We start from the raw sequence: 26,379 nt of genomic DNA, 5'->3' as shown, positions 1-26,379 counted from the left end.
TATTTTTTGGCCCATAATTTTCTATTCTATAAGCCCTCACTAACACCCTCACCTATGTTGAGCAATTCATATTATATATGTAACATTTATTGTTGAGCACCCCATGTATAAATGTTAATGTTCACTGGATTGGTATTGCAGTGGGCCAGTGGTGGATCCAGAAATTTTCATAGGTGGGGGACCACTGACTGCCTTAGAAGGGACACTCTGGTCATGCAACAGTGATTTCCTATATAATCAACCAAATTTTTCCTCTCAGAAAAAAAAGGGGTTCTATTTAGGTTCAATCAATCAATATTAGATAAAAGAGATATTTTTCATCCCTGTGCAGTTTTAGTCAAATTAACTTTAATTTAATTATTCATTAAACATCCTGATTTTAAGTTACAACTGATGAAATGATAAATTATATGATTTTGTAGGCACAAGGAGCTGAAGCCCGGAGCAGTAATTCCCTATTTGAACCGATGTTTCATGTATCCTATAACACAGAACAGCAGTAGTGAACTTCAAATTGATGAGGGTTTTTCCAGAATTGTTCCCCATGTCTTTAGAGATCATGAATTGTGTGGTGCAGTAGACTGGTGTACATTTAAAGATGATCCTATATCTTTCAAGTATGCATGACTCATGATGATTTTTTATATTGTAACATTGCTGTCTCATTCACATCTAACCACATCTCTTTTTTCAGGCGCGGATTCAGCCATTTTAAAAATGGGGGGTTCCCAACCCAGAGTAAAGGGGGGTTCCAAGTATATGCCTCCATTCAAATGCATTGATCGGCCAAAAAAAAAGGGGGGTCCAATCCCCCTCCCTGGATCCGCCAATGTTTTTGAGACCTATAAAAGAAGATTATCTGTATTGCTCACCTTGTACTTGTACTTGAGGTTTTCTGCTAGCAGTTAGATGACATTTAATTTTTGCAAATTTTTAATTGTTATGAAAATAAAAAAAAAAAATTGTTCATATAAAAATAACTTTAAAAAAATAACAATAGTTCAAGTGTACAAACAAATGCTAACATTATTAAATATGTAAACATTCCTTGTATATAAGATATAAGAAGATGTGGTATGAGTGTCAATGAGACAACTCTCCATACAAGTCACAAATTGGAGAGAAAAAAATAATATGTCAAAGTATGGTCTTTGACACAGAGCCTATACACATTTTTACCTAGTCATAAATGTAAAAACATAATACTCATATTCAGCTATTCAATAACACATAAACATATTTATGTATTCTTCAATTATCAATGTTTAAACTTACTTTAAAATGACATATGTCATCTTAATCTGTTATTACAAACTGTAAGCCGATAGGGCATATATCCTTATGCAATACAAACTTTACATTCATGAATACCAACCATATCTAACACATAAGTAATACTTGTGTAATAGTTTAGCTTGATTAAATTACCTTAAGATTTAAAGAAATTTTGTTTATTTAGATATAAAAGTCTTCCTAATGGAAAGCCTCTGATTAGTGAAGATTTGAGGAGAGATTTAGAGAATCTTATAGAGAAATATAAGAGCAAAGCATCTTCACTCAGAAATTTAGGATCCACACAGGCTAATGAGAGCTTCAACCATTCTGTAGCAACAAAGGCTCCAAAATCCAAGTGAGTAAAGATTCTATAATAATTGTCGTCCGTCATCCGTCATCTGTAAACTTTTACAAAAATCTTCTCCTCTGAAACTACTGGGCCAAATTTAACCAAACTTGACCACAATCATCATTGGGGTATTTAATTTTAAAATTGTGTCCGGTGACTCGGCATACCAACCAAGATTGCCGCCTCGGCTAAAAATATAACATATGGGTAAAATGCAGTTTTTGGCTTATAACTCAAAAACCAAAGCATTTAGAGCAAATCTGACAGAGTTAAAATTGTTTATCAGGTCAAGATCTATCTGCCCTGAAATTTTCAGATGAATCGGACAACCCATTGTTAGGTTGCTGCCCCTGAATTGGTAATTTTAAGGTGATTTTGCTATTTTTGGTTATTATCTTGAATATTATTATAGATAGAGATAAACTGTAAACAGCGATAAAGTTCGGCAAAGTAAGATCTACAAATAAGTCAACATGACCAAAATGGTCAATTGACCCCTTTAGGAATTATTGCCTTTTATAGTCAATTTTTAACCATTTTTGGTAAATCATAGTAATCTTTTAGAAAAATCTTCTCCTCTGAATCTACCGGGCAAAATTAAACCAAACTTGACCACAATCATCATTGGGGTATCTGGCTTTAAAATTGTGTCCGGTGACCCGGCATACCAACCAAGATGGCCGCCACAGCTAAAAATAGAACATAGGAGTAAAATGCAGTTTTATGTAGTGAGAATACACCAATAAGCAGTTTGTATGTATTTTAAAACTTGCTGGAAAAGATATTTCGAAAATTTTACTTTGCCATGGTATTTTGACCCCCTGAGGTACATTGAACCCCCTACTTTAGACCTTTAACTTAAAAAAAATTCTGTCAATTTTAACTCTTTTATGTAGTAAGAATACACCAAAAAGTAGTTTGTATGTATTAAACTTGCTTGAAAAGATATTTTGAAAATTTTACTTTGCCATGGTATTTTGACCCCCTGCGGTATATTGAACCCCCTACTTTAGACCTTTAACTTAAAAAAATTCTGTCAATTCTAACTCTTTTATGTAGTAAGAATACACCAAAAAGTAGTTTGTATGTATTAAACTTGCTTGAAAAGATATTTTGAAAATTTTACTTTGCCATGGTATTTTGACCCCCTGCGGTATATTGAACCCCCATTCTAGACCTTTAATAAAAAAAAATCCTGACAATTCTAACTCTTTTATGTTGTTAGAATACACCAATAAGTAGTTTTTATGTATTAAACTTGCTGGAAAAGATATTTTGAAAATTTAACTTTGCCATGGTATTTTGACCCCCTCCCCCTTTTTTACCATGGAAAATCAAAACTACCCTTATATATATACATGTATATAATAATTTGTAACAATACATATATATATATATAAATATGTTATAATAACGAATAATTAAAGCATTCAAGCTACATATGGTCTAGTTATAATGTGTCAATAAGGATTTTGAATGACATTTTGTTGGTAAAGACTTCAGAGCACTTATACCAAGCAAAGATATTTCTTTTAGTGAAGCATGGAAAATGTACCTCCCCTTCTTGTATGAATGATTTTTTTATCTATGATAAGCTTTACAATAATGTATAATGTTCTTATAATCATCTAGGATGAAAAAAAACAGGGGGTTCAATTTACCATGGGGGTTCAATTTTCCATACAGGGGGGGTTCAATTTACCATAGCGGTATTTTCTTCTTCTTCTTTCAGTACAGAGTCGGACTCTTCTTGAGTGTATAAATGACTCTTGCTCGTGAAATCTTGAGGCCTTTCCTCCTCACTTAGTAAAAACTATTTACAGGAAAATTATTTACAAATAAAACTATGTACATCTGGGGTCAAAGGAGATCTAGGTGTGTGAAGCTCCTGTCAAGGCCTCTGGCAGGATGGTAAGGCTGGCCTTGAACTCTTCTAGTGTAGCTGGCTTTTCCGGTAGAGTGTTCCATTCCCTGGTTGATCTTGGGAAGAAGGAGTACCTGTATTGGTCTTTTAGAGTGCGCTGTTGGTGTATGCGGTGGCCTCCTCTGTTTCCGGGTTTGTAATAATTAGAAGGGTCAATATCCACCAATCATTGCGGATCTTGTATGCCATGGTGAGTTGGTCTTTGCAGCGGCGATCTTTAAGAGGCTCCCATTTTAGTCTCTCCATTAAGGAGCTGACACAACCTGGGGATACATCTTGGTATTCATTGTACACGAACCTAGCTGCCCTTCTCTGTACTTGTTCTATGTCTTTTTCAAGGGTATGTTGGTAAGGGTCCCATACAGTGGAGGCGTATTCCAGGGTAGGTCTGACCATAGTGATGTAGACGTTAGCTTTGACTTCTGGTTTACATCGTCCTAGGTTCCTTCTCAGAAAGCCTAGTGTCCTTGATGCTTTGCCTACCGTCTGGTTGATATGTGTCTTCCACTGTAGGTCATTGTTTATAGTGACTCCCAGGTATTTCCCATCCTCGACTGCACACTGCTATTATAAAAGATCTGCGCATGCTCGTAAAATCAAGACGCCTTTCTATGACTACCTTATACTTTTCTAAATTTTGTTAAACTACAAACAGTCTCCGGGACAAGTTTGCAATTCCGCTGAGTGCAAAAGTTGTCACCTTAATTTTTGGAGTTAAGTCAAAACAAAGTTGATAACTTGGTTGGTATTGGTTCCCTGATATTTGTCCTAAAAATTTTTGGATCTAGCACCACTGTTGAAAAAGTTATGCCCCTTTTTTCAACAATTTCCTCAGAGGAAAAGTACTTTTCCTCAAGGGAAATCAAATTTCCCTGAAGGAAAAAGATTTTTCCTCAAGGGAAATTGTTTTTTCCTCAAGGGAAAAAGATTTCCCTTAGGGAATTTGCTGCATAATTATTTCCTTTGAGGAAATTCTATTTCCTTAGAGGAAATTCTTTTTCCTTAGAGGAAATTCTTTTTCCTTTGAGGAAATTTGCAGCTTCAAATTTTCCTTGGAGGAAATACTTTTTCCTGTGAGGAAATTTGTAGCTTCAAATTTTCCTTGGAGGAAATACTTTTTCCTGTGAGGAAATTTTTGACAAACACTTTTCCTTGGAGGAAAATTCAAGACAACAAATTTCCTCTAGGGAAATCATTGTTCTTCAAATTTCCTCTAAGGAAATTTCTGAAGATCAAATTTCCCTTAAGGAAATGTTTTCCCTTATTTTTACTTGTTGAACATTTCTTCACTACACCATGTATACAAACAGTATGAATATAATAATAACAAGACTGTATAATTGATGCAAATGATATTTAAAACTTTAATAAATGTTTGACTCAACATTTTAATGACATTGAAAATAATACAGTCTGACTGTTTAGATCTAGGTATTGTTTATACTTTTTTGATAAATTTAACTTTGATTTATAATTTTTTTTTGAGCAAATGCTTCTATTTTCTTTGTAATTGTTTCAATGCGATACATTAATAAGCAACCAATTTGAATGTCATACCCTTTGTGGTGTTCTAAAGAATTTGTTTATATATTTGCAGATTAAATAATAAAATAAACACTTTTCGTGTTATTTTAAATTAGAATTTCTTCTGTTTCAGCTTGTGTACAGTTATTCAATCCACTACGTAAGAATTCAGTGAATACATTATTCCAGTCACTAAACAATTCCCTTCAATTCTAAGAGAAATCATTTTTGCAAATTGTTCTTCAATGATCTTCTTCTGTATATTTGATATGAGGGAGCGATGTAAATGAGTGGATAAAACTGGTGTTCCTTTTTTCAACAACAAAATAGTATTTGTTCAGCATTCTCCTTTCTTTTGATTAAGATATGTTGTTGCTTTTATGCAATAGTGTTTTTGTGTATCTATGATAGAACTCCATTTTGTTTATGGTCATTATCATGTGATAATGTTGAAATTTCCTATTTCTTTTTTGCAGGAAAGCACACATTCCATTTCAAATTAATCCAATTATGCACTATGTAAATAAATTTCAACTATAAGTTTCCTCTTCAGTAATGACCTATTGATCATGAAAACCAAGATGTCTGATCACCTATAAATACACAAAATGAACAAATAAAATGTTATAAATGGAGAGAGAAACAGCAATAAATGTTTTTCATGTGTATCTTTCCTTATTAAAATACATTAAGTAAACTTGAACTCGAGAAAAATAAATAACTGCGATGTAGACTAGAAAGTATAAAATGCCAAATAAAGTATTCACGAAAAATTAGTTGATTTACAGAAGTCAAGTCCCTGTTTGCAGGAAATTTACATCATTGGTTGTCTGGTGGAGAGTTGTCTTATTGGCAATCATACCACATCTTATTTTTATATAACCTTGCCATATTCCTATTGTGCCTGTCCAAAGTTCAGAGCCTGTAGCTTTTGTCAGTTTAGTCTGACACTAAAATTTAGTGGTTGTTGTTGTTGTTTCATACCGGTCATATTTATTTTTTGTAATTTATTTTGTTATAAACTAGGCAATTACCATGATTAGTTTTACAGTTTGGATTGTTTCAATGTTTCATCTTTAGGTCTTTTATAGCTGCCTACTTTGACTATAGTATAGGATATGGATTTTCTCATTATTGAAGGTCGTAACAGGCCTACAATTGCTTTCTCAAAGCCATGATAGTTTTCATATCTAATATACCACATCTTTTAATTTTAATAGTAATCATGATACTAGTAATCATCTTTCAAGTTCAATAACTTTTTTAAAATTAAAAGGTGCCTTACCATTTAGGTTTAGTTGGCTTCTGCAAATTTTACATTGCCTATCATTTCTGCTGTATATAATTTCTCTGTATCTTCTATAGTTCTTGTCCTATACATAAAAGAGTAAAAGTTGAATGACATCTTGCATCAATATTTTTTTCTGTTTAATGTACATTATGTATATTAATGTGTGTTTAATAAAAATCTAAACCATGAGTGCTTGATAAGCTTCTTGCCCTTATAGCTGGTCTTTAAGCTTTAAATGAATTTTAATGATCGACTAAAAAACTATGAGCACAGTGCAAATAAGACCCCTGCCCTCCAAAAAAAACAAAACATGCACAAACAGTGGTATTTATTGACATAAAACATGTATATAATTTGGCTCCATTTATAGATATATATCTCAAGTGACTATAAGTTTAAGGCTGTGATTTTTTTAACAAATCCATAAATTTCTAAAACCTTTCAAAGTTTTTGAAAATGGACAATTTTAAAATAACTTTGCAACAACTAAAGTTCCTTAACTCTGCATCTTATAAAAAATATACATGATAAATAGGGAATGATACTCCAGCTTGCATATTATTCAAAGTTTTAAAGGAACATAACTGAAGAACGGTAAAAGTTTTACTACCAAAATTTGAAATTGATCTGATTAAAATTGTGATAAAAAGTATTTTTTTAAAGTTTAATAAAATTTGGTTGAGGGAAACTAAAGTTAGAAGGCCGAAACATTTTTTTCCATTTTTAAAGAACATAACTATAGAATTTAGTAAAAGAGACACTACCAAAATTCAAACTTAATCTGTATTTTGTGATGATAAGCATTGTGTATTGATTTCATAACATTTGGTTGAGACAAACTAAATTTTAGAGAACAGGAAACCAAAAATTCAGCATATTTTCCCCATTTCTAAAGGGGCATAACTCTGATACTCTAGTACAGTAACACTGACATCACCAAAATTCAAACTTGATATGAGAATTGTGATAACAAGCTTTTGTAAAAGTTTAATTGAATTTGGTTGAGGCAAACTAAAGTACTGTAAGAGAACAAAAAACAACTTTGGGACAGACGGACAAACGATCTGACAAGTGTTAAACATTATGCCCCCTCCACTTTGGGTCATAACAATAAAAAGGGAGTTTGTCAAGATATAAAAACAATTCACCAAAGTTTCATAAAAATTTGTGAAAGCATTTTTGAGACTATTCTAATCCCAAGTCATGATAGTACAATGACATAAATCAGATTTTTTTTAAATTAAAAGGAAAATTATCATGTTTATGTTATACAAAAATAATTCACCAAGTTTCATGAAAATTGCTCAAAGCATTATTAATAGTATACGTACTGGAAAAATCCCCCCTTTTATGAATAAAATCCCTAACTTTAAATTAAAAATTTAAAATCCCTAAAAATTAAAAAGGAGCTTAATTATCATGATTATATCAATAGATAATTCACCAAAGTATTATGAAAATTTTATGATTAATGTATTCTAATTCCAAGACTATCTAAGACATGGTTTGTTTGAATTAAAAAAGTTGGAATAAAGTACCTGCTAGAATTCAGGAGAATTAGACCAAATCAGGCTATCTTCTAGATTATCAGACAATTGACTGTACATAGAAAAGGAATTTTCTTTTTTCTTATTTAGCTATTTGTTATCTCTGTCCTTAATATATACTGAACTAAGCCATTTTTTCACATATTTTTTTTGTTTTTTCTCTCTTGTGACTTGTTATTTAACATAACAAAAAAAAACAAAGGCAATGAAAGAGAAACTGACAATGCCAAGGCAAAACATAAGATGCAGAAAAGAAAAACAAAACAAAACACTAAGCAACACCAACATCACCAAAAAACTAGTGTTGAATTCATGTGCTCAGTCAGTCAGTGAGAGTTCGCAGATCCTGACCTACTATATCTATGCTTAAAAACCTAAAAATCATATAGTTCTAAACATATTTTGTAAATTTATACTTGATTAAAATGTTGTCATAAATAGCATAGACACCTCTGAGTTTTGAGAACCACATGTGTTAATTGTGCGAGTATAATCATTGATAATCATGCACAAGATTGACTTTTAAAAGCCTATATATTGAAATTTTCTGAAAATATTGCATGCATTTATTAATATGACCAATTTCAAGAAATGCACAAAGATGTGAGATGATTTATATAATTGTAATTTCAGGAATTTACAATAAAGGCTTTTATCCTCACTGCATTTTGCACTTTTCCTAATTCAGGAGCCAGAAGTTATGGCCTTTGTGACGTTTGTATGATTTTTATTTTAGTTTCTTTTTTTTATATTGAAGAGTTTAGTATGACGTCCATTATCACTCAACTAGTATACATTTTTGTTTAATGGCAAGCTAAAGCATGCCTCACAGGCACGGATCCAGGGGGGGGGGGGCTGAAAGTTGGACATGTTGGAACCCCCTTTCTTTATTGGACGGTCAATGCATTTGAATGGGGACATGTAGTTGGACATCCCCCCCCCCCAAAAAAAAAAAAAAAAATGTCCTGGGTTAGGAACCCCTCCTTTATATGACTAGATCCACCCCAGTCTCAGGTTGCGTGATTTTCTCGTTGCAATGAAGACCCATCGGTGACCTATGGCTGTTATCTGCTCTTTGGTCATGTTGTTATCTATTTGATACATTCCCCATTTCCATTTCCATTTTCTTTTCGGTTCTATTATAAATATTAGAAACGAGTTTGGCGCCTTCACAAAAATATAATTGTCTGTGCTGATAGGGGAGTATGTGTGCATACCAATATTTAAATTTTCTAGGCCTTCTTTTTGAATATTTTGTGCATTTCTTGGTAAAATACTGTCAGACCTCGAGTGCTGTTGTTTTACAAAAACGGTCAAGTAATGTAGGGGAAAGAAACTAACTAAAAAGACCAAAATAAGCCACAACTAATGGGGGTCTCATTGGGGGTTCTGTTCACGGATCCCGCTTAGTTACTACTTATTTTTTTAGATTCTCGCATGATGCCATCCCGCGTACACTATGTAAGTGAACAATTCTGCTATTTTTGTAATTTCATATGTCCCGCTAAACTTCATTTCGCGTTTTCACGGCACAATAATTTGAGGGAGGATAGGACCTTTATCGGGACTGCGGGATCGGGTGTTTTTAAGCTCTGGATTTCGGGATTGACCCTTTCGGGATAGGCAGTGTCTGCGCGTACCCTCATGCGGGTACGAATAGTCAAATTGCCGGTCCTGGCTGCGTGTACCCACATTCGATTTTCTATTAAAATGCCATCGGATCGGGAATGAAACGTGAAATATATATACGGAAATTATCGATAATATGGGGATTTCGTGTAGAGCGAGTGAAGAGTATGAAAAATAATATTTTCAAATTGTATTTATTAAATAATGATACATGAGTAATAAACATTGCAAGTATAATGCACAATGATGGAAACATGGGAAAATAAAACTGTACAGTCCCTGCTGTAAAAGAAAAACAAGATAGAAATTAATACTATTATAAAGAATAAAATTTTAATAATTTAAAAATATACCCATATGATATTTTAAAATAATCTTTTAGTAAAATGTAAAACAGAAACTGAAATTTAAAAATATATAAAACTACTAAATCACAATCAGGTTTTGTTCATCTTTAGTTACGCCAAGTTTAAATTAAATGTGGAAAGGACATTCCATTTGGAAAGTACTGAAATTAGACATATTCTTAATATCATGAACGATTTACAATACAAAAACTAGAAGTAATCGACATTAAATAAAAACTTAATAGAAACGCGGCAAATTCGATTAAAAACTACAATTCAAAACAAATACCTTGTATTAGGCCTTTTTCCTGTCAAATTTGTTTGGATTTTTTCCCCACCATGAATGCAGGAAAAATTTATTCTGTTGTACTTTAAATCTTCTTTAATTTTTGTGCTCCCGGTTCTTCTTTTCTCTGCGGTTGCTATAGATTCCGAATTTCTTTTATACAATTGTATAAAATTTAACGCCTGATAGTTCTGTACAAATTTTTCTAATTCATGAGAAGTCTGAAATGTCTTCCCCACCGGTCTCACTAATTAACGACAGCAAGAATTTTAGCGACAACAAGCGACAACAAGAATTATTTTAGCGACAACAAGCGACAAGAAACTATTTAGCGACAAGAAAACATATTTTTTTTAATTAAAATTAATTATTGCAATAAATATTAAAAGAATGTGCAAAAGAAAATAATTTTAGCGACAAGAAAGTTAAAATTGATAGAAAATTACGTGTACAATTCTTGAAAAACAGAGTCGAGAAATCCATTGCTGCAAATGGAAAAACAATAATTGCGAATCAATCAATCACATCTTGAAACTAAATCAAGATTGGAAGCCTGAGAAACTTCCAGAGTTAATTAATAAAATTCACAAAGAAATAAAGTTGCAAGAAAGTCTTGTCAATGGCGCACTTTATGGACATGGAGACTTTGAGCTAAGCTCCTCAGTAAGCCATTTTCAATGCACAAAAGCTCTATGGCAGATTAAATCGGAGAAAGAAAAGGCTTTTGCATTGCAAAAATTCTTGACTCATGGGAGAAAGCTAAACGCAATCCCAGAGTCCACCACTTCAACAGATGGTGGGCTGACAATCCCCAAAACAAGTGCATGTGCACGTAAACTTTGCCAACGGAAACGTATTTAAAATGCTAAAACTACAACTTCAAAAAGGGCAAAAATACAGTGAACCTTAGTGGTAAAAATCTACGGCTTATCAAAATGGGACCACCATGTACATTTTAAGAATATTTACTAACTGAGAAAAAAATGTTCACTTACCTGTATATATATATGTGTATATTTATAAAAATTCTGAGTAGTTTTAATCAATTTATTCACTTATTGCAACAAATTCCGTATATATTTCACGTTTCATTCCCAATCCGACGGCATTTTAATAGAAAATCGGACGTGGGTACGCGCAGCCAAGACCGGGAATTTGACTATTCGTACCCGCATGCGGGTACGCGCAGACACTGCCTTCGGGATACGATAATTCTTTTTTCGAATTTCGGGACCTCTGGATTTCGTGTTTTTTAAGCCCGTGATTTCGGGATTTCGTGTTTTTAAGCTCGGGATTTCGGGATCAGTACCCCTCCTACCCTCCCTCATAACTTGACTTTCATGTGTCACGTTTACAAAAAATACGCCTCGACAATCCCGAGTCCCGCTCAGACCCCCCTTATAGGTACATAATGAATAGTTTACTATGTAGTCAGTAGTCGGGTCAAATACACATGTATACACTTTTAGACGACCTTAGATTCATTTCACAGCGAAAATACTCATTTATATTGAACATTTTAGATCACTTTACATTTAGATTTTATAACTTTTAAGATAAAGACCATACACTGTAAAAATAGTGCTTAGAATTTAAACGTGTTCAAGTTGCAAGACTTATGCGCTTAGGAAAGTGTTTAATTTCTAAGCATTAAAAACTAAACATGTTTTGGCTCTCAGCACTTCGCACTAAACATGTTTTGGCTTTCAGCACTTTGCAATAAACATGTTGTTGAGCTAAACATGTTTAGCTACATCGTCAAGTATATGAAGCTAAACGTGTTTAAATTCTAAGCACTTTCAATATTTAGACACTTTCCTAAACACGTTTAGAATTACAACACATTTAGGCTGAAGACGGCATGCATACCACGTGCTAATTTTTGAGCGGGAAGAAGAAACAAAGAACCCAAAGTCATAGGCCACGCTGTTTACTTCTGACCATAACTTATCTGTTTCAGAAAGGTAAGGAGTTATAATTATACTGATTTTTATTTTGTACTGCCAATTTTAAATGATTATTGACAGTTATAAGTATTATTTACAAGTACACTACCGTATAGTCAATGCAGGAGAAGAAAAAGGGGGAACCATCCCACGAAACAAGTGCTTACAAGAGCTTTTAGTGTTCAAACTATCTTGTGTAAAGATAAGAGTTGTTTAATGTTCTATCATGCAAGCTATCACTAAGTCTTACTATTTTATATATATATATATATATGTTCTTGGAAAGGAGTTTGTGAGGACAATTTTCATTAAGTACTCCTCGGCAGATTATAATGGAACATGAAGGGAAGCGGAATCTGCCGAGTGCATCATTCGCCAAACCAGTGTCATATCGAGTTCATTGTTTTAGTAAGCACTTCCTAAATGCACAATCAACATTTGCTCAAAATAAATAAAAAGATGCTTGTTTTTCTTCAATAGTTATAAGCGGTTGTGCTTTCTTATATTTTTATTGATATGTATTGTTTTATTCTAGATGAGAGAAGTGCAGAGGAAATCATGTGTCTTGACATGCTAAAAGAGGAGATAATGCACAGTAGCAACTATATTGCTAGGTAAGAATCCGAAGTGTATTTGATTTTAAAAATGTCAATATATATTTGATCAAATGAATGATATTTAGCATAAAAAGAAGTTTTAAATTAAAAATATCAATTGACTCATCAGTACATTTATACGCTTTTATACCACGGTTCTAATGTTGTTATCTTGATCTTAAATCATGCATTTACTTTTTGGTGTTGTAGTTCGTATACTTATATATTTAGATTAATTCTACTTAGTTGCTTATCAATATTTTTCTATCTTTCAGGCCAGTGACCAGCAGTTGGGTACTAAGAAAGGAGAAGCCTCTTATTGACTTGTAAAATGAAAACAGGACATTTTCAAATTGTTTTGATTGGTCAATATTATGTTTATGTACGTTGATATGAATTTGTGAATTTATGAGTTTATATTTGATTGTGTTCAGTGATTAACTGGAAATAAACAATTACATAAATTCCTTTGTTTCCTATGTTGTAATTTTGTTTTTAATCCTAGAATTAGTATAATAATAATTTCATTTCAAAAGTTCTAGACTGTTTAATGAATATTTGAAATGAAGAAAAAATGCAATAGTCGAATGTCGACAATTGAATTACAGAAAATACTCATTCAGATTGAAAAGGTATTAGTCACAATCAATTTGATTTGGAAATTCAAGTTTCTTAGTTTGATGCGTTTGGCTCCTTTTGTGATGGTATGAAAACATGTAGTATTGAGAGCTATCATACGTTTTACAGTCTATCCTTCCGGAATATTAGTTTATTTGGGGTCTAATGAAGTAACGGCTTATCGCACTAAAACGATAAACATGTTTCTTCACGACCCTTTATGGTCTAAACATGTTAACATTCAAAACACTTCACAGCTTTAAACATGTTTCCTGACAAAACACTTCAGAGCTAAACATGTTTCCAGATACAACACTTTACAACTAAACATGTTTACAGTCTAAGCACTTTTTAACAAAACATGTTTCTAGTTTAAACACTTTACATCTAAACATGTTTACAGTCTAAGCACGTTATAGCTTGACACGTTTAGGCTGTTAGCACATTAAATATTAAACATGTTTAGATTTAAAACATGTCAAAAATCGGTTTCACAAATGTGTTTAGGAAAGTGTTTAGGATCTTAACACAATTTTTAGAGTGTATAGATTTAAGATCATTTAATGAAAGATTATAATTTGTCAATGCGCAACTGTAACCAGGTACTGAATTTTTTTTTTGCATGCGTTAAGTTAAAAGTGCCGGGAATAGAAAAGCAAGTTAAACTTCTCATCTGGACTTTTTAATAAGTCTGTATACCGGACCTCTTCTCTATTTTGGGATTGAAAAAAAATCTAAAGTTAAAAATGCGGTTTTGAGCCTATTTCTTCTTTTTAATTTGGTAACACGTTAAGCCATTAGTGACACTAATATGGTATATTACCAATAATAAGGCCATATATTTCGGTGTGTAGAAATACCGCAAAAGACTTCTTAGTGCACTAAGAAGAAAGTTTTTGCATTAAGGACACTAAAACGATGTTTTAAGATCACAGCGAACATGAATATAAGAGGATATGATTAAATACCTCAAATCTATAAAGTTAGGTATCAATAGATTTTGTAATTTTGAAGTTAAATGACTTTTTTATCAACGCCTGCCACTCGCCACGTGACCAACGGTTTATTGCAGATTCCCGAATCATCATGTTCAATCAACCTAATCCAATAAACAATTGTCTTTTGATCGTTACTTATTGATTAATCAATGGTTGTTAACCTAATTAACGGTTTAGCGTGGTATAAATTCAAGTTTATGAAAGAAAAATAAAAAATAAATTTTGTGTTTTAAAACTTTGCCTTTGTTATATATATTTAGTTTTTAAGGAAATTGCTATGCAAGCTTTTTTTTTATTTAAAGAACCCTATTTTGAGATAAAAATTGAGAAACAAATGCTTTTGATATTTCATTTCCTTACTAACAACACAAGAGTTTACATACTATCATTATTCCTTGAAAGACATTTGAGAGTATGTGGTGTCCATGGGGTTCTTCAAAATCCGATTACAGAAGTAACATATAGAAAAACTCCAAGAGGTAAAATTATATTACGTTTTAAAAAGAGAATTATAGAATAAATCATAACTGTCTTCTATGAACGATAACTTTAAACTGGTGTCAATGCTTTTTTTTTAACAATTCATCTTTATTTCAACAATTGAAGATGAATACCATTTTATTTTATACTGTAATAAGCACTATGGGCAGGCGCGGATCCAGAGCTTGAAGTGGGGGTTTGGGGAGGGGTTATGTTAGAAATGTTTAAAACACTAGAGAAGTTTTCATGTTATACCAAACCATATGTTTTTCAATAAATGGCACACTTTTTGTTCATCCGGCATATGGTTACTCTAAATAAAATTCTAAGTATTAATTTTATAAGGTTAATTATTTGATTACAGATCGTATCTACCCGTTTTGCAATTGTTGTATCACTCTAAGGGAGGCTAATAAAGAGATACATAATAAAATATAGAGATAGCAGCCTTGGATTGTCTTAATTAAATCCTTTGGTCCTCTAATTATCAAGTTACCCTCTGGCCAATGTTATTATGACTTGTGTATATTTAAAGAAGTGTAGCGACAACGTGTCACCCTATTCAGTGCTAGATATTCAAATTATAGTAAAGATAACATTAAAACAAGAAATGGTTAATACAAAAAATATTTTAAGATTTTCAACCGGGGGTGGGGGGGGGGGGGCTCGCTTTAACCCCCTAAATCCGCTAATGATGTGGGAAAACTAAATTATTTAGTTAACTTAATCATATGACTCTTAAGCCCGTTCTGCCATTATTAAGAAACGCTAAAGAACGGAAATGTATGATTTTAAGATTTGGAAATAAATGAAATTGGTGTCACAAATGGTATGTCTGCTTGTATTTAAAATATTTTATAAATAGATATAATGCTCATATACATAATTATTAACGGTTGTTTTACTTCGCTTATTTATAGCATTTAACAAATAACTTCGTATTCTTATTTTCGGCATCAAATAAAAATAATGGAATAAATATATAGGAAGTTCCAATCAATAGACAACGTACAGAACAGAGCAATTCGATATTACTTAGGCGTTCACAGATTTGCACCAATTCTAGCACTGTATGGGGATACTGGATGGATACCAAGTCAGTTTCGGCATTGGGTGAACATTATTCGATACTGGAATAGGTTTTTATCGTTTGAAGACGACCGATTAACGAAAGTGGTGTTCAATATGGATTATGATCGTTGCACAAACAATTGGTGTAGTGACACTAAAGATATTTTCACTAAACTTAATATGTTACATTATTACGAAAGTAGAACAATGGTGGATTTAAAATCTTTTAAACAAATTGTACGAACTTATTACAGTGATATATGGAGAGAGTCCTTGATAAATAAACCAAAGCTACGATCTTACTTAAACTTTAAAACAAACTTCGAACTAGAGCACTATGTAAAACTAAATCTTACGAAACACGAACGATCTGTGCTAGCCCAATTTAGATGCGGATTATTACCGATCAGAATTGAGACTGGTAGATATATTGGGGAACCAGTAGAAAACAGACTATGCCGATTTTGTAATTCTCAAAATGTTGAAAGTGAGCTACATTTTCTTATAAACTGCACATTTTATAATGATATCAGACAAACTGTTTTTAGCGAGATATTTATGGTGCCTGACTTTACGCAACTAGATGAGCAGGGAAAATTAACATTTCTAATGGTGAACCATCCAAGGAAAATAGCTAAATACTTAGCAGCGTCACTTTTCCGTAGAAAACAAACAGTTTACTCTAGTTAACATTCTTAAACTTTTTCACAAACATTAGTTGAATAATATATGAACTTTTACAATCGTTAATTCTTAATCTATAATTATCTGTATTTAAATTTAAATTGGCAATTGACACGTGATATTAGAACATTTATATTGAACTAACAGTAAAAGGTGACTTATTGGTCCATTGGGCCGGGTGTATTATATATGTAATTATATTTTGTACAAATTTATGCTGATTTACACATGTCACTATAATAAACAATTTACTTACTTACTTACTTACTTTATATTTTAAAAGACAAGGAAAGTGAATTAAAAAATATATACAACAAAAATAAGCGAAAGGAGATGTGGTACGGCTGTCAATGAAACACCTATCCACAAAAGTTAAAAATGAAGAAGATGTCAGAAATAAATTGGTCATAATTTATTTACAGTCTAAAACATCGAAGGGACTAAACATCAACCTATATATATTTATACTTGTAATGCATTTGTATATAAACATCGAATCAGAAATATGTTCCTTTCCTAAACATGTTTAAAAACATTGCTGTGATAGTTATCAAAAGTACCAGGATTATAATTTAGTACGCCAGACGCGCGTTTCGTCTACACAAGACTCATCAGTAACGCTCAAATCGAAATATTGATAAATGGCATAGTTCTTAACATCAGAAAAATGAATGAAGTATTGGCAACTGGACGTTAAGCAACCAAATATCAATCCTCACTTTTCCGTGAAGTGTTCACAATTATTTGTCTTTTTAAAATTAAAAGGATGAAAAATCCCAAACTGAAAAGAGTTGAAAATACGCTATTAATTTAGAAGTAAAAAATATAGCAGACAGAATAAATACGGCAAAAACAAACAAATGAAAAAAAAATAGAGAACAATTTGAAATACCATATACATGTTTAATCAGTATACTAGTAGATTATTCACGGGCCAAGGTTGAGCGAACATGAATTGCTATCGATTATACTAAAGGTGACAATCAACTTTTTGAGGCACGTGTCGAGAAAACATTAGAAAAAATATAATTTAAAATTATGAAAGGAGTAGGTCCTTAGTGCACATTTTTGTTCTTAGTGCACTAAGGAGGTCCTTTGCGGTGTTTCTACGGACCCCATATATTTGAAGCTGTTCAAAATTCTGTACATTATAGGTACGTGTATCAGATCGGACAATAATTTTCATATATATAAAAAGAATTACTGTATAAGTTATCTAGTATGAAATATGTCCACTGGACCGACCGTGTAAGTGCTATATATATATTACATCATGTATATAGCCATTCAAAAAGATGTGGTATGATTGCCAATGAGACAACTATCCACAAAAGACCAAAATGACACAAACATTAACAACTATAGGTCACACAAAGTCGTTAAAAACTTCCATTTGTTGTTGTCCACTGAAAATAAGCTCATAAAAACACGAATTCCCTTTTACTCAATTCCACCTTTATTTGTTAATATTTCTTTATCTTTTTCTTTTGATTTTATCATATCTTTTTTGTGAAATATTTTGTGTGGTCGAACATGAAATTGCCTCCGATGCTACAAAGAAAATTTGTTTAATGTCATCTGTTGCAATATATGCTAAGTACTACACGTGGACAGGATGTTCCCCAGAAAATAAGTTATACACACCCCGATATAACCCCGAGGGTACACGCTACTGTCATATGGAAAATTACTGGGTCACCTGTAAGATGGTAATCAGCCATGCAACTAATTAGGTTACTGACCATGTCACTTCAATTTAAAAAGTTTATCGTTAGATATCAAAATGATAAATTCATTTTAATTAAAAATTTAAGAACTAAAGGATTTATCTTTAAAATGAAGTGAAATAATTCAACCAAATCGTATATAGATTATATACATATTTTTTTTTTATCTATGCCGGAAAGAATTGAAAAACTGTATTTATAATTTTTGATTTGTTTTATAGAAATCTGTGTAGGTCTCATGAAATGGAACTCACGCAACGCATGCCTAATTAAGATTTATAAATTTATTGAAAAATATAACAAAAATTTAGTTTTGATATTAAATTAAAGTTACCTTTCCGCGCTGTAATTTATTTGATATGACATGAATCAAGCAATTTTTGTTGAGGGATTTATGGGTTTGTCCATACAACGTATAAAAAAAGAAGTGTATGTTATTAGTATTTCACATGCCTTGTTTTCGCCTTGAAGCTCATTATTCAGAGTGTTTCAGACAAGATGATGAAAATAACGTGCAAGATACTTTTTTCGATCATCGTGAAGAGACAATTTTAATTCCCATTCCTCGATGCACTCTACCCCTGTTGAATTGTATATTTATAATTCCTCGTGCTTTTAATTAGCCCCCCCCCCCCTTTTTCGTGGTTACCGTTATGCCAACAAATACCCGGGGCTTGATTTACATGTAAAATCATGGGCGGATCCAGCCATGATAAAGGGGGTTCCAACTACGTGTCTCCATTAAATAAGGGGTGTCGTTGCCGCTGGTTTTCTACGGTTACCCCACCCTTTTCATATAATTAAGATTTCAAAAGTGTATACCTTATTCATATATTGTCTAGGTTAAAATGTTATCTTTTCCCATATTGTTTGCGTTTTGATTGGTGTGTAATGCAACAGTGCAATACCTAAGTGTCAAAAGAGAGTTTTTCCCGACCTATTCACATATTTTTAAGGTTCCTATATACAAGGTGATAGGACGTTCGGTTCCGTTGGAATAGGTTACCTTTTCACGCTATGCCTTAAAACTTTTCCTGATGCACAGGTAACCTATTCCAACGGAACGTCCTATCACCTTGTATGTAGGAACTTGAGAGGATTCCCGAGATTATCATTTATGCAATGATTGCTCACAAAATGCTAGGGGAGGCCAACCCCGGATTCCATCCCCTTCGACCCGCCACAGAATACAGATATAATTGATAATTGTTATTTAAAAGTCATATACTATAGCCACTATAGTACTAGAACCGAACACCTGTTTTCGGATATATATATATACATACACCACATCTTCCTATGTCTATATAGCTGATTTACCGTAAATACTGCGAGAAAATGAATAATACACAAGTTGATAATTGTCTCTTCTCTGCTAATTTTAATGTGCATGCAATATTCACTCTGATTTACTTGTGAGACCACCGACACTAATAATAATTACCTACAAAATAATAGGTGCTCCTTTACTGGGAAGAACATTTCGGATCCGATCAATTTATTGGTTCCATTCCCCCATTCTACACTTCTCCTTAGAAAAAATGCCTTGCAATGCGTCATAATTATCTGGACTTCCAAATAACTTCGAAAACAGACTATAATCTATTTCACTGGATGAGATTGGGCTCACGGATTTTTTAATGGATTGGTAATTTTTATTTATAGCACAAGTTTACAAAGCAAGATTAATCACATTTTTCACCCGGCCTACAAATCAAATGGTTGCCTCCTTACTGACTTACACCTACACAAGCTAAAAAAACATATTCATGGGGGGGGGGGGGGGGGGGGTTCAGATGGGGGATCCTTGCCTCAGTCATGTTTCTGTGATTCCCTATATAATCAACAAAATTTTTCACACAAAAAGGGGGGCAGGGATTTCTCCTTAATAAGAAATCTCTATTTTCAGCATAAGCTCATATAAATTTGCCTTTTGAAGAACTGAAATAAATATGAGACGGCTAATGGTTTTTCAGATGCTTTACATTAAAATACATCCATGTGACATTCACAATTATATATAGATCCAAATTTAAAAAGCTATTTTTTTCAATATTTAAATAATGTAGGATCAAATCTTGATACATGTATGTAGTTGAAATTGTTAGCTTTAAACATGTTAAACATTAAAAAATGAACACCCAAAGTTTAAACCACGTTTAAACATAAGAATGACCATGTAGTTTTTATTAATGTATGCTATTGCTATGAAACTAGGTCATGGTAGGTAAACTGTCATCTATTCCCTTAAATCTTTGTTCCCAGTCACCCCAAGTTTGATTTAAATTAGTCAAGTATATCTACTCTATTAGGTCTCTAGTTTGGATAGTTAATAACTTGCAAATTACAAATGAATTAAAATCATACTCCTCCCAAATTTATTTCTTTAAATATTATGGATGAAATACATGTAGCAAGTAAGGGATGAAATTAAATGGGATGAAATGTGGCATTTTTTTTTTGATAAAGTAGTATGTCGTCTGATGTTGTCAAACTTAATTATAGACCCTTAAGGGGCGGATCCAGTCATTTTAAAAAGGGGTGGGGTGGGATTCTAACCCAGGACAAAAGGGGAAAGGGGGGGGGTCCAATTACATGTCCCTATTCAAATGCATTGATTATCCAAGAAAAGGGGGGTTCCAATCCCTTGAACCCCCCTCTGGATCTGTGCCTGCCCTTTAAAAATAAAATTATCCTTATTTTGAGTTAAAGCTTATAGATTTTTCTATAATGCTTCTCAGGGGCGGATCCAGCCATTTTAAAAGGGGGGTCCCAACCAAGAGCAAAGAGGGGTTCCAACTATATCTCCCATTCAAATGCATTGCTCGGTAAAAGAAAAGGATTCCAACCCTCAAATCTATGGTCAGGTTGTTGTCTCTTTGACACATTCCCTTTTTCCATTCTCAATTTTATCATGTAGTCGTCGTTGTCCCAGGACATTTAGTTTTCGCTTAATAACTTTAGTACAAGTAATAGAAATCTATGAAATTCAAACACAAGGTTTGTGACCAGAGTTTTGTTCAGAGTTTAGGAATTACATGAATTAGGGGCCAATAGGGGCCAATATTAAACTTTGTTTGATTTTATAGAAAATTGAATTATTGGAGTTCTTTGATATGCCAAATCTAACTGTGTATTTAGATTCCTAGTTTTTTGGTCCTGTTTAAATTGGTCTACCTTAAGGTCCAAAGGGTCCAAAATTAAACTTATTTTGATTTTAACAATATTTGAATCCTTGGTGTTCAGATTAATATGCTGAATCTAAATATTTACTTAGATTTTTTTATTATGGGCCCAAATTCAAGTTGATCCAAATCGGGGTCCAAAATTTTACTTTGTTTGATTTCAACAAAAATTGATTATATGGGGCTCTTTGATATGCTGAATCTAACCATTCATTAAGATTTTTGATATTTTGACCCATTATCAAATTGGTCCACATTGAGTTCTAAAAGGTCCAAAATTTAACTTTATTTGATTTCACCAAAAAATGAATTATTGGGGTTCTTTGATCATGTTGATATGCTGCATCTAACCATGTATTGAGATTTTGAATATTGGACCATTTTAGAGGTTAATTGTCAATTTAAAATTTTTAAGTACTTGGACCGCATTCATTCTGTGTCAGAAACCTATGCTGCATCAACTATTGAATCACAATCCAAATTTAAAATTCAGAGTTGTATTGAGCTTGAATGTTGTGTCCATACTTGCCCCAACTGTTCTGGGTTCAACCTGTACGTTTGTATCAAGCTGAGCCATGCATAGCATTTTTATCTGATTTATATATTAATTTGAAATTTTGACAAGTGAGACACATACAGATTATACTGTTAACAATATTTCAGAGTTTAACGTAGTCAAGCGAAACAAATTTTAGAAGAATAGTTGAATCATGTCTTTGTTGTCAAATGAAAAATTAGTACGAACACAAAGAAAAAGTATGGGAATGTTTGTTTTTTAAACTATTGACCAGGGTGAAAGTCTTTGAAAGTCATGACTGGCAAAAAGTTTGTGAAATGAAATAGCACAAATATTCCATTCTTTTTAAATATAACTGAATATAAAGAAAAACACAAACTGATGTTTTATAATAGTTTTTACCCTTTTTATGTTTTATAGGACAAGAAATATAGAAAAATGATGAAAAATATAAACAGTTACAATAGAAATGAGCGCAAAACAAGATAAACAGAATACAACAAGGCCTAAATGGTAAGACCACTTCTATATACTGTAAATACAGATTTTTCAGGGAAGGGACAACTTATTGTGATTACAAAAAAAATCTGCATAAAGATCTATATAGTTACATGATATATATATATATATGTTTCTGTTATCAATATATGATTTCTTATTTTTGCGATACTCACCCAGTCACATTATTCGCATTACTAAAAAGTTTCGATAATTTCTGAATTACAGTAATAAAAGAAATTGCCTTTGAATGATGACTCATATAAAAATAAGAAAATGTGGTATGGTAAATGAGTGACTTATCCACCAGAGTTCAATGAAGCGGATGCAAGAAATTAAAGGCCAATCATGGGCCTGCCTTCAATAATGAAAAAATACTTCCTTTATAGGTCATCCATTAAAGATCTCAACATATAAAGATTTAAACAATCCAATTTAGTTCAACATGTTCAAAGTCAATAACAATTAATAAAAAAAAATCATGCCTAATATAAAATATTTTTTGTTTCTCCAATCCTGACCGACCCTGCAAAAATGGCCCTACTCATAAAATTTTATTGTCAAAACTAAGCCAAATATTATTTTATTCATTTCTGATTTTCGGGCTTGCCGGATCATCCGATAATATTCAGGCTTTTGGAAAAAATAAAATTATTTACCTACCTACCTACCCACACCTGGCTTGTCAGAATAGGGATTAGGGAAACAAACAATATATTAATTTAGGCCTCATGTCTGTGAGCACTCAACCTGACCATAATATAGGACAGTGGTTCAAATATTAACACAACATATGAACATTCTATAACAACTATTGCAAGTGGCTCAACTTTAAATATCACTGCAAGGCACTAAACAACGAATATTAAATCTTGGACACAAAGCACTGAAATAAGAGAACTCTGATAAGCATGACAAGTAAGAATATCAAATGAAAGTTTCTCAAAATGTTCATTAAAACATGATAAAATAAGCTTATTTATATTGCTGTTTTTTTCTCCATTTATAACATTTTTTTTTTATTTTGTGTATTTATAGGTCAGATATCTTGGTTTTTATGATCATCAACAGGTCCTGCAGGTCTATACTGAAGAGGAAACTTAATTGTTAATACTTTTCTACATAATGTGCTTATTGGATTATTAATGTGAAATGAACTCAACTGTGTGTTTTTCTGGAAAAAGAAATAGAAAAAATCCTACAAAATTGCTATAAACAAAATGGAGTACTGTCAAAGAACACAATTGTGTAAAATGTAACAACCTACATTCATATTAACTGATGGATTATGGAGAAATTAAGAAAAAAAATAGTATCTTTGTCATGTTTGTTGTCGAAATAAACACCTGCTTTATCAATTCATGTACATGGCTCCATCATATCAAATATACAAAGAAGATGTTTGAAGAACATACGTTGCCAAAATTTATTCAACCAATTGAAGGAAGATGTCTTGTGGATTGAATTATTTATGCACTGAACTGTTATGTAGGGGGTCGAATACACAGCAGCTGAAACAGAAGACAAGTTAATTTGACATGAAAAGTGTTTATTTTATTTAATACATGTAATATGCAAATATGAGCACAATATTAATAACATCACAAATGGTATGATATTCATAGCATTTTGCTTATTATTGTATCGTCTTAAACATGCTAAACAGTCAGCCTTTTGTTTTTGTATGTTTAAGACTCACCATGAAAATTTGTATTACAGTATTAAAGTTTTAATTATCTTTTGTATCAATAATTCAGTCTAGGAGAAAATATATTAATACTGTTTGTACTGTTATGAAATTTCCATAGAGGAAAAACATTTCCTTAAGGGAAATTTGATGTTCAGAATAACCCTAGAGGAAATTTGAAGATCAATGATTTCCTTAGAGGAAATTTGTTGTCTTGAATTTTCCTCCAAGGAAAAGTGTTTGTCAAAAATTTCCTCACAGGAAAAAGTATTTCCTCCAAGGAAAATTTGAAGCTACAAATTTCCTCACAGGAAAAAGTATTTCCTCCAAGGAAAATTTGAAGCTGCAAATTTCCTCAAAGGAAAAAGAATTTCCTCTAAGGAAATATAATTTCCTCAAAGGAAATAGAATTTCCTCAAAGGAAATAATTATGCAGCAAATTCCCTAAGGGAAATCTTTTTCCCTTGAGGAAAAAACAATTTCCCTTGAGGAAAAATCTTTTTCCTTCAGGGAAATTTGATTTCCCTTGAGGAAAAGTACTTTTCCTCTGAGGAAATTGTTGAAAAAAGGGGCATAACTTTTTCAACAGTGGTGCTAGATCCAAAAAATTTTAGGACAAATATCAGAGAACCAATACCAACCAAGTTATCAACTTTGTTTTGACTTAACTCCAAAAATTAAGGTGACAACTTTTGCACTCAGCGGAATTGCAAACTTGTCCCGGAGACTGTTTACATCTTGAGATAGCTCTGAAAACATCAAAAACATTGAAAAATCATCCTGAGGAACATTCCCACTACTTATTGTGCACGAAATCATTACAGTTGGACTTTTCTAAAATTTGATCATTTTCAAATTTTTTCCCGGGATCGAGGACGTAAGCGGCTCATTACAACGAAGCCATTTCCGGTCAAATGTAAACAACAGTAGAGGATGCATACCCATTGGATTATTTGTGTTACAATAGGGTTGGTAAGATACACACACAATCCATTTTGACCCCGGGGTCAATTTACCATGGGGTTCAAAATACCATATGACACCGGCATACCAAAAAAAATGGCCGCCACAGCTAAAAATAGAACATAGGAGTAAAATCCAGTTTTTGGCTTATAACTCCAAAACCAAAGCATTTAAAGCAAATCTGACAGGAAGTGAATTTGTTAATCAGGTCAACATTTATCTACCCTGAAATTTTCAGATGAATCGGATAGCCGGTTGTTAGGTTGCTGCCCCTGAATTGGTAATTTTAATGAAATTTTGGCGTTTTTTGTTATTATCTTGAATATTATTATAGGTAGAGATAAACTGTAAACAGCAATAATGTACAGCAAAGTAAGACCATAAAATAAGTCAACATGACCAAAATGGTCAATTGACCCCCTAAGGAGTTATTGCCCGTTATAATCAATTTTAACAATTTTCATAAAATTCATAAATTTTCACAAACATTTTCCACTGAAGCTATTGGGTCAAGATCATTATAGATAAAGATAATTGTAAGCAGCAAGAATGTTTAGAAAAGTAAGATAGATCTACAAACACATCCCCATCATCAAAACACAATTTTGTCATAAATCCATCTGTGTCCTTTGTTTAATATTCACATAGACCAAGGTGAGCGACACAGGCTCTTTGGAGCCTCTAGTTATTATGGCCAGAACTAAATTAAGGATTTTTTTTGTTGGTTATTTTTTTTATTATTATAGATAGTGATAATTTGTAAACAGCAATAATGTTCAGCAAATTGAGATTTAAACATAAGTCACTGTTACAAAAATGGTCAATTGACCCTAAGGTCAAATTTAACCATTTCATGTAATTTTTTTAAAACTTTTACAAATGTCTTCTCCTGAAACAACTGAGACAAATTTAAGGAAAACTTGGCCACAAATAGCATTAAAGTATTTAGATTTTTTTAAATATATCCAATGACCCTGCCTGCCAACCAAAATGGCAGACAAGGCTTCAAATAGAACATTGGGAAAAAATGCTATTTTTTACTTTTAATTTCTAAAACTATAGCAAAAGTATAATGGCTGTATTATTGCATGCATCAATTGTAAATGAAAAATATCATGTAAGTGACACATGTTTTTATATTTCAGACACTATGGTGGTTCACAATCCCTGGCAAGTAGAGTGTCATCAGCTGTGCTTCAAAAGAATGAGGGTTACAATTACTTAGAACAGGTAAATG

General features: G+C 32.4%; 3 long non-coding RNA genes across 3 annotated transcripts; 2 read left to right on the top strand and 1 right to left on the bottom strand.

Moving 5' to 3' along the window:
• Nucleotides 1–475: 475 nt before the first annotated feature.
• LOC143053559 (uncharacterized) lies at nucleotides 476–26,379 on the top strand. The gene is made up of 3 exons (XR_012971403.1): nucleotides 476–617; nucleotides 1,460–1,630; nucleotides 26,288–26,379. It is a non-coding gene; the product is annotated as an uncharacterized LOC143053559 (long non-coding RNA).
• LOC143054640 (uncharacterized) lies at nucleotides 4,888–9,401 on the bottom strand. The gene is made up of 3 exons (XR_012971762.1): nucleotides 9,128–9,401; nucleotides 6,358–6,445; nucleotides 4,888–5,665 (listed from the first exon to the last, which is right to left on the bottom strand). It is a non-coding gene; the product is annotated as an uncharacterized LOC143054640 (long non-coding RNA).
• LOC143054635 (uncharacterized) lies at nucleotides 19,626–24,328 on the top strand. The gene is made up of 3 exons (XR_012971760.1): nucleotides 19,626–19,940; nucleotides 22,415–22,507; nucleotides 23,531–24,328. It is a non-coding gene; the product is annotated as an uncharacterized LOC143054635 (long non-coding RNA).

This window comes from Mytilus galloprovincialis, chromosome 12 (genome assembly GCF_965363235.1).
Source record: "Mytilus galloprovincialis chromosome 12, xbMytGall1.hap1.1, whole genome shotgun sequence".
NCBI lineage: Eukaryota > Metazoa > Mollusca > Bivalvia > Mytilida > Mytilidae > Mytilus > Mytilus galloprovincialis.
This window is presented reverse-complemented; position numbering and strand designations above follow the sequence as displayed.